Raw genomic sequence first — 10012 nt, forward strand, 5'->3', positions numbered from 1 at the left:
CCAGTGAGTATATTTTGATATATATATATATATATATATATATATATATATATAGGTCCAGTGAGTAGGATTTAGTTGCATCTAGCGGCAAAGTTGTAGATTGCAACTAAATGAACACCGCTCACATCTGTATGTGACAACCTGACAAGAAAGTACAGAGGCCGCAAAACCGTAAAAAAAAAAAAGCGAAAGTACCTGCAGCAAGTGTTTGGTTTGTCTGTTCTAGGCTACTGTAGAAACATGGAAGGTGACCCACAGCGTCTGTAGATATAAATGTCTCATTCTAAGGTAACAAAAAAACAATAATTCCTATATTCAGGTGATAATACACTAATAAAAACATACCTTTGAATATATATATATATATATATATTCAATTTCTACCAATAGATCCTTCTGAATGTTACATACTGGACCTTCAATCATCTGATTTTATGGATGTGCAGAACAGTGATTTGGTGGAAGAGGCTGTTTTAAATGAAAAGTTTTAATTAATTTTATAAACTGATTGGTGGTAACGGGAAAAAATAAAAAGCATTCTCCTTTTTTTTAAACTGGTTTGGAGGTTAAAGAAAAATTATAAATCTTTACATTTGTTTAAACAGGATTTTAATTATTTAACTAACAATATAATCAATATTTTTGACTCATCTGATAATCCTTTTTGTCAGTTTTGAGGCTCCTTAGATAATCAAACAGCCACAACATCAAGCAAAGCCTGCATATATTAATTAAACTAATGCACTAAAGCCTTTATGCACACATAAAACAACAGCACTCTCATTAAAAAGTCTTGTACGCACACACACGTACAAGCAGGAGACAAATTGACTATTAAAACATTCCCTTCGGAGATGACAGATACAACTGAATTAACACCAAATGTTTCACCCAACTTTCAATATTCATAATCCACAGCTAAACATTTGTTATTTTTATACACCTGCCAACTCTTACCCACCACATCAGAAAGCTCAAGTAATTACAGACTCGCACATGTACAAACACAAAGGAAAACTCACACAAACATGCAAACGGTTGTCATGACAGCAGCTGTGCCTGAGCCAGATTGGATGGCTGACACCTCACCTGCACTACAAATTAGTAGTGGAGGTAACCACAGTAACAATGCCATTATTATTCCAGTGGCAAAGCTTGCATCATTTTAAGTGTATACAGTAAATATGAGAGTACGTTGATGCTGGAATTATGTTGTCAGCTTTGTGTTAATTGTATTAGAGTGTAAAGAACACTGCAAAAGGTCAAAAAGCTGAAAATACAATAGATTTCTGATAAATTCCTCCTCTATTGAAAAATAAAATAAAATGCTATCTGACCACTGAGGCTCCCCACAGACGCACAATCTAAGCATCCTTATGTCAAACATGATTATTGTGTTATTTATTGATTCTTTGCTGACAATAACAAAGGGGAAAAATCTATCTCTTTTGGACCAAGGAGAGCAAGAGACGTGATGTTAAGGTGGCTAAATTGTGAATTTCTAAAAGTCTCTGCGGATATTATCCTATGCCGGCCATCTCCCTGCCCTCAGGTGGAAAACATACACACACACATGCACACACAGAGCACGAGATGTGGAATCAGACCCCCGGTGTGCAGCCGTCTACCCCACCCTGCACCCATGACCCCGTCCCTATAATTAAATGTCTCTGTACTCACATTCTCGCCGTCTCTTCTGTTTTCCTTTCATTCTGGACATAATTAGCATCAGAATTGACCTTCCTGTCTCCGCCCTCACTCACTTTCCATTTACCCAAAACCACCGCTACCACTGTGTCATCACTCTGTCTTCCTGTAAACTCTTACAGGACACACATTATGCTCATTTTCAGGTTCATACTTGTCTGTTGTGTGTCTACTAGAATAGATTTACTGTTCATTAACACAAGAAGTTAAACAAATATTGCATCAAAAGTCCTGCATTCAAAATCCTACAGGAGTAAAAGAGGTATTATCAGCAAAATGCAAAAAGTATCAAAAGTACTGCAGTTGAGTTAAATTTCCCCTGTGACTGATTCTTGCATACAAAACTTGAAATAACCTTAACTTAAAGTACAATATTCCCTCTGAAATGTAGTGGAGTAGAAGCAGAAAGTAGCATGTAATGGAAATACTCAGGTAAAGTACTTTCCCTGTCCCTCTCTGTGTCCTCGCTCCCTCTCTGAATGTCTGACAGTCACATTCCTGCAGGGTTAATTGGCTTAAACCAAACTATGTGGCTACTTCAAAGGCTGCGGAACAACAGAGGCCTCTTGCTCTCATCCTCCATGTCGCCCTGCCCCATCTCCATCCTGTCCTCTTGTCATCTCTCCCCTCTTTTACCTCCTGCCGCTTATGATTCTCTCAACAAGAGTGAGTAACCCGTTATGACACACACACCTCCCTGTCTTCTTCCGCACCCCCACCTAAAACACCTGTGCCCCACACTGAGATCATCCACCACTAACTGCCCTAAAGCCTCCCAATGCTCACTTCCTTCTTCTTTATTCACTCTGGCCTCCGCAGCGCTTACATCAACTTTACCCTTTTGCTCATTAATCTTGACTGTTTCTACCACCTTCCACCCCTCCCTCACACCCCCGACCTCCACTCATCCCCTACAAAAACCCCCTCCTTTTTCTCCTCCTCCTCCTTTCCGACTTCCGCAGGAAATTACCTTGTCTAGCCGCTGGATGCTTCACATCCACGGCAGCACTTTCAGGCATTATGAGAAAATAGAACTAGAAGTCTGGGAGTGGCGTGTTTCTGTACAGAATACTGTTTGTTAACTGTGTGTGTGTGTGTGTGTGTGTGTGTGTGTGTGTGCGTGCATGCATCACCCAAAAAAACATAATAATGAAGACAGCTGTCATGGGTCAAGGCAGGGATATTACATTTAAGGGATCTATTTGACGATAATCATATGGTTATTTTTTACTATAAGAAACTAAATTATAATCTGTAAACATCTCCAGCTCAGGCACTAAAATCCAAACCCTATTACAACATGTCTGCTGTATAATAGGTGGCGCATACATTTTCTTTGACCTTATTAGAGACACCAACAGACCCAAACTTGATGGCCTTAAATTGGTGTGGGAGAAAGATACTGAAGAATAACAATGGAAAGGCTGCGTGCAGAGTTGACATGCCTCCGCTCGAGAAGTGCAAACATGATTCATCTACTTCTGGACGTCCAACCAGAACGTCCATCGACTCAAATTAAGAGAAAATGATTTATGCTGGTTGGAACAATGGTACTATGTAACAGTGACGTGGTTAAAGATTTTTGGGAGAAATTCTGGTTACAGGAAACTGTGGTGCTGACTGGCCATGCCAACAGAAACCAGTCACACCCCTCATCATTGACCTTTTTCACAGCAGCCATTTTGACAGTAGGGTAAATACAAATTTCCACCAATTATACTAATTAAGCGTTCAGTTTCCATTCAGGTCAAACAGAGTCAGGGGCTGCTGTGTGCATGGTTGCTCACTGGAAAGACTCATAAGTATCAACTGGTGTTTACCGAACGAGCCTATTAAATGATAGAAATGGGCTGCTGTGTAAAAAGTTCTGTCCCAACATAGTGTGAGTTATGAGTGAATTCAATTCAGAATCTCATGACACCAAGATCTGTTTCTGGGAAACATGGATCTCATTTGTGGACAACGTAACAGATATATGAATTTGTCCAATCTCATTAATTAAGTAATCATTAATAATCATTAGCTTCTCTATGAACGTTTGATTAGGGGTTCCCTCAATTAAGTATTGTTCACTAGGATTTTGCATCCAACTTCTTATAAAGTGTTACCATTTATTATGTTTTTACTTTTGATTGTACGGTGATCTTGTTTATCTGTTCTCTGCTGTCATTTATCATTATTTGTATTATTTATATTGATCCGTGGGGCTTTAAGGGTTGGGGACATACTGTGTGAAACTATATTTCTCTGTGGTAATAGTTTGTTTGATACAAACAAAAATGCTTTAAAATACGAAATATCTAACTGGACTTCACTGTTTTGAAACAATATTGATGGTAGTGTGTTACTGTGATTTGTCTTAAATAAAGTATAACAAAGTAAAAAAAAAAAAAAAAGAAGGTAATAGAAAACAAGAGACATTGATGGTACCACCAGGCACTCAGATTTCTGACTTTAGTTTAGTCAATGAAAGCATAAAGCTGAAATACATCTGTTTGCATTTAAATATTTCAAGACTTTTTTAAACTTGAGAATGAGTTTTCTTTTAATATATAGCTTGACTGGACAATTATTATTATTACCAATTATTTAAATGAGTGGTTGTATTATAAGTACAGTCATAAGATCTCCTCTGTTTGTGTGATTAAACCTCTGCTCAGGACTGAGTGGGCGGCACAAACTGACAATAAAGTAGTAGCTAGAATTAGGTTGTGAGTGTCCTTTTTTTTGACAACTTATATATTATTCTGTTAGTACTTGAAGTTTTGTGACATTACACAATTACCTGAGCAGAGGTCTAGTAAGTAAGAACTGAATCCGTGTGGGTGTGCAGTGTCTTCAAGAGTAATAGAGTCAATTAATTGGCTGCTAAGAGCTAGAGCTTTTGTTAGCCTGTCTCAGCCTTCCTCATTCTTCAAGAGGTATGTAGGTAAGTGTTATGAATTACTTGATCTGTGCCTATAAAATCATAAAGTATCTGTTGACTTTTGGGACATTTCTGTGTATTTTCTGTTTTAAACAACAATGTGTAAATTCCAAAAATGCAAAAGAAGATAAAAACATAAAATAAGTAGATAGATAGATAGATAGATACGCTAGATAGATAGATAGATAGATAGATAGATAGATAGATAGATAGATAATTAACATATTTAGTATTAAAATATACAATAAATTACCATAAAGAGGATTACATAGCTTTGCGGTGATCTGATGTGACAGAGACCATTAAACCTGTCAGGTAGACAGAAAAGTGCAGGATTAAAATGTGATAACGAGACACGCTGGTGTAAGTTAAGTATACTGTAAGTAATATGGGTGATGTGTATCTCAGTGGTTGAAGTCACAATGAAGGACTCTGAATGTGTTTCACAATGCGATGCCTCAAAATGTTTGTGGTCGTTCCTATGAAGCTTCTGCAACACAGGAAACCGCAGAGAGGAGATTTATGACCGCTATACTATTACTCTGTCTGCTCTGTGTAATCTACAGGGACGTGATGTGGCTGAACATCACTGGAGGGCCGTGACACGGAGAACAAAAGGTTCACAGTGAGTGATTTCGAACGAGGGAAGGCATTAGAGGGTGCGTGTGGGATGACGGGTAAGAGACGATGAGGAACGAGGGCGAGGAGATATGACGGGTAAGAGAAAGAGATCGATGAAAGTCAACTGTTTGCTGTGATTACACCTGTGTTTCCATTTAAAAGATTGTATACCTGCGATCTCCATTCAACGACACACAATGACATCCAGAGACTGTAATTTCACAGTCATCATGTAAATCATGGTTCCTTTGCCTCTTTTCTCCCCTAATAAAGAGACTCCTACTCTCAATCCAATTTGCACACAAATGAAATCATTAAAACACGCTTCCCTTGAGACGTTTACCCCCGAGTTATTAACTTATCTCTATAAAACACAAGCTCCAGATCCTGATGGGATTAACCTTCTTTGTGTTTTGTGTGTGTTTTTGGGTGTGTCTACAGGAAGAAAAGGTTATAAGTAGAAAAGTGTGTGTGTGTGTGTGGTGTGTGTCTCTCTCTCTCTATGCACAAGCCTGCAGGTTTATATGTACAAACAATGTGCACAACAGTATCAGCATACATGCAGGTATGCAAGGCTGCCCGGAGAGTCAATTAGGGGACAAAAGAGAGGAGAGCACAAACGATGGGAGGAGAAAGAGTGAAAGAGGAACTCTGGAGAGAAAGAAAGCTCCAACTATTCTCCTCTCCATTCGTTTCCCTTCACTGCCTTCCCCCTGTTTCGGCTCCCACACAGCAGGAATGCACAGGTTACAAAGATTTGTGTGTGTGTGTGTACCCTATGATGCTATAGAAAGTCTCTTCTGATCAGTAACTAAATACATTTACTTCAGTAACTGTATTTATAAGTTTATTGAGTATACATTTTATGTTACATTATATATAATATTGTGTTTACTCTATAATATCTAATATTGTACTGTACTACATCTATCTGACAGCTATAGTTATACATTTTGGGAAATAAATTAATTTTCTTTTTTAACGTTATATGAAAAGACTTGAATCTCTGTCCAGTAATTATAAAGCTGGAGCCAGAAGATAGTTAGCTTAGCTAACTTAGCTAAGCTAACTTAGCTTAGCGTAAAGACTGGAAACAGGGAAAACATCTATTCCTTTCTACCCCATAAATCATCTCACGAGCCCTCAGAGGTTGGAAACAATTACTGAACCATATAAAGTAATTAAAAATGGCTCTGCCTCAACCACCTACAGCAGTAAAATCCAGTGTGCACTGACGCATCAGTATTGATATCATAAATATATATAATAATATAATATATAATAACATATCAGTCACAGGGGCATTTGTTTGCAAAATGAGAGCTTTTACATTCGATTTCATAAAGAAATACAAAGACAGTAGAATAACAGTAGAGCAGACAGAGACTGACGGGAAGAGTCGGCCCACACCTGAACATATTTGCATGACGGCCTTCACTTTGCATGTTGAACAAAAAATTATTTTACTGAGGAGGAAGCGCTTTCTTTGTCACCTAAATTCAAGCTTGGATGGCTTCAACCGAAGTACAAAAACAATAAAAAAATAAAAAACATATTTTCCCATTTACTCATCCTGGTGTCAAGCCGCGCACTTTGGTATGTGCAGAGGTTTTCAGTTATCTTCCTGTTGCACATCTGCCGCCACCACAACAGAAAAGAAAGGAAAGGAATGTCAGATGTTTCGCTCAAAGCATAAAAAAAATGACACTTGAGAAACTCAACAACAATGTGTCTTTTCATAAACATTCTCAATGATCAACAATGATTACTCTGGATAGTCTACAGACCTCGCTGTGAACAATTAGACTATCCTGAGTTTTTTTGGTAAAACATTAAAGTAGTTTCAGTGGAAACTGTCCACGTCATCTAGAAAGAAGTGAATCCACTATCGTTGAGTCGCAGTTTGATTTCAACTAGAGGCTACATTCAGTTGTCGGTTCGGTTTTTAATTCAGCGAATCGCTTCACTGTGTGGTAAAACCGATGCTCCATCCATTTGTTCTGTACGGTTTACTATTGGGATTTCTGGTTTAAAGAGGAAGTAGAGGAACTTTTCAACTAGCTACCGCTGTCTGCTTATCGTTATCAACTTCTTAAACTCCACAGAATCCGCCATGTTGGACCACCATGTTTCTACAGTAGCCCAGAATGGACAAACACTGGCTGTAGATAGTGTTTTTTGAGTTTCACAGCCATTGTTTGTCCTACACACTTCACAGCCTGTTCTTATTCCCAGGTCATCAAATACATACAGATGCGAGCAATGTTCAGTTAGTTGCAATCTGCGACCTCACCGCTAAATGTCACTAAATCCTACACAACGTCCTTTATGAGGCACCTGCACATTTGAGTATTTCCATTATATACTTTTTTTATACCTTCATTAAATTAAATCAAGTGAAATATTGTATCCTACTTTTTACTATATATAATTTGAGATTATAAGATATATTGTTACAGATCAGACTATCAAAAGCATATAAAGCATATAGCTTAACCTCTGCCAGCTACATCAGGAGCAACATCAGCATTGTGTCGTGTTTGTGTCCACCGGATGAATGTGAGTCCAATATTCACTCTCTTTTATCTAGTTTTTGATCTCTACCAACTACTAAAGGAAATATCAGGTTCTTTAGCTGCTAAATGCTCCACTGTGTTCACCAGCTAGATGTTAACTGTCTGTGTGCTGTCTGGTGCTGACTGGGTTGTGTAAAACAGCTGCTTGTATCTGCTAAAAAAATAAAAATAATGCCAATGAGAGTGGTAAGAGTGAACCACAACAGTAAAGTTGCAAGCCACAAAAACCAAAGCAGTGAAGCTAAAAGATGCTAAAACGTTCCGTAGAGCTGAGGGAAACTACAAAAGCAAAGATGCAAGTATGTTTGCAGTCACTATTGTTATTACTGTATGATGATATGACACCTCAGCTTCTTTAAATTCAAAATACACAATAATATAGCACTAACACTAACGTTTTAGAAGAACGATGTCAGTATTTTGACACACACTCCTTTTCTCTTCACTTATAGACACCAAACATCAGAACAAACTGAGATACTTTGACTGTATCTGCCCTGAATGTGCTGCATGAGCAGAAGAGCAGAAAATCTATGCAAATGCGCAAGATACATTTGCCTGGAATGACAAGAGGCAATAGGATCAAAGTTGGTGTGCACACACTCTCAGCCCAATGTGATTCCCAAGAACAGTCAGCTATGGCCTGTGGCAGTGAACCTCAGCATGAATGAGTTTTAACACTTGACATGAGGATTATAAATGGTGAGGACTCCATTCACCTAATGTTCAGTATTTCTATAGCACCTATCATATTGTCATTTGTTACAGGTCGTTTTAACAAAAGAGCTGGCTTTAACCAGACCTTGAAGAACTAGTTCTGAGCGACAAAAGGTCAGGAAACATTGAGATTCAGTTCCCACAATGTCTGGTAAGCGGTGGTCTTACTCTGAATCTAGTAGAGGAGTAAGCACGTCTACTGGAGCTTTGTCTCTGCACTATCACCACCTGGTCATTAGTTCTGTGCTGTGTACCTGCCAACTTGCCTCCTCTTTAGCCTTTTCATTCATCCTACTGATTCATTCACTGACTTGTTCCCATTCCTGTCAGATAAACAGATTCATCACCAACAAACTGAGCACTCTCTCTCTTGGCAGTTTGCTCTGTTTCCCTTCGACATCCAAACAGATTGAACAGTGAAACCACCAGCAGGGAGACGGCTTGAAGAAATGACCTCGCAGTTATGAAGTCTTTGAACTTTTCCCGTCTCTGCCGAGGCGCCGCAGCTAAAACATCCCAGACCGCTGAGTGTCTGTGATTCTAACGCTGGGGTCAAAATGAAGCCACGTCCCTCAGTTTATCTGTGAGATTGCTGATGTCCAGGAGGCAAAACTAAATCTGGATTTCACATCTGAAACCAGACAAGGAAAATAGCAGAGACATGGTGTTACAACCTGCTGCCATTCTAGTTTTCACTTGAATTAAAGGATTCAGGATGATTTATCTGCACAATTCTGTGTTGTTTAAACGATCATCCAGCACATGAAAAACACAAAGTCACATGTCTGTAAAATTCATCCACTGAACCTTAAAGTAACAGTTTGATGCTTTGGAAAATACTCGTGTCCTTGCTTAGATGGCTACTCTCATGTCTGTGTGTTCAATGCGGAACTAGAGGTGGTTAGCTTAGCTTAGCATAAAGACTAGGAGCAGGGGGAAACAGTTAGCTAGCCTCTGTCAAAAGTTCTGTCTGTGTATATTAGTGGTCATCGACAGCTATCCTTTGCCCCTCCAGTTGTTACGGTAACCCTCCTTGCTTTGGAAAGAGTACTGGATCTTTAGTTTCAGTCAATCAATGTCACTAATACTTGAGACTTGTTTTCAAAAACTGGCTACTAAAAGAGACATCAGCACACAGCACAGACTTACAGCAGCCTAACAGGGATGAAAACCTCCAGGCAATCATGATAAAATACATAAAACAAACACAACACATGAATTACAACTATGCTCGCATTCATAAGCAAATACGGACAAATATGACAGCAAATACAGACACACACATGTGACTGCACACAGTTCCCAGAAGGGATTAGCGGGAGAACGAGAGAAAGAAAGAATGAACAAGTAAGGGGGAGCAGGGGACAGAAAGAGCTCACCTTTCCTCATAATTCCTATGCTCACCTGTTCATCCCCTCACCTGGGGCAGCGGGATCACTCTCTCTCCCTCCCTCCCTCCCTCCCA

The 10012-nt window shown here is 39.0% G+C and overlaps 2 protein-coding genes across 2 annotated transcripts in view; both read right to left on the bottom strand.

Moving 5' to 3' along the window:
• The window catches only part of LOC118342039 (protein jagged-1b), a 43029-nt gene that overhangs the window by 25442 nt on the left and 7575 nt on the right, over positions 1 to 10012 (bottom strand). The window lies entirely within an intron of this gene.
• The window catches only part of snrpa (small nuclear ribonucleoprotein polypeptide A), a 21902-nt gene continuing 14679 nt past the window's right edge, over positions 2790 to 10012 (bottom strand). The window contains exon 8 of the mRNA XM_035680616.1: positions 2790 to 2826. The gene's annotated coding sequence lies outside the window, so the exon portion shown is untranslated. The remainder of the gene's footprint in view (positions 2827 to 10012) is intronic.

The sequence above is a fragment of the Morone saxatilis genome, unplaced genomic scaffold (genome assembly GCF_004916995.1).
Source record: "Morone saxatilis isolate NCDOM2014 unplaced genomic scaffold, NCSU_SB_2.0 Contig8, whole genome shotgun sequence".
NCBI classification, from domain to species: Eukaryota; Metazoa; Chordata; class Actinopteri; family Moronidae; genus Morone; species Morone saxatilis.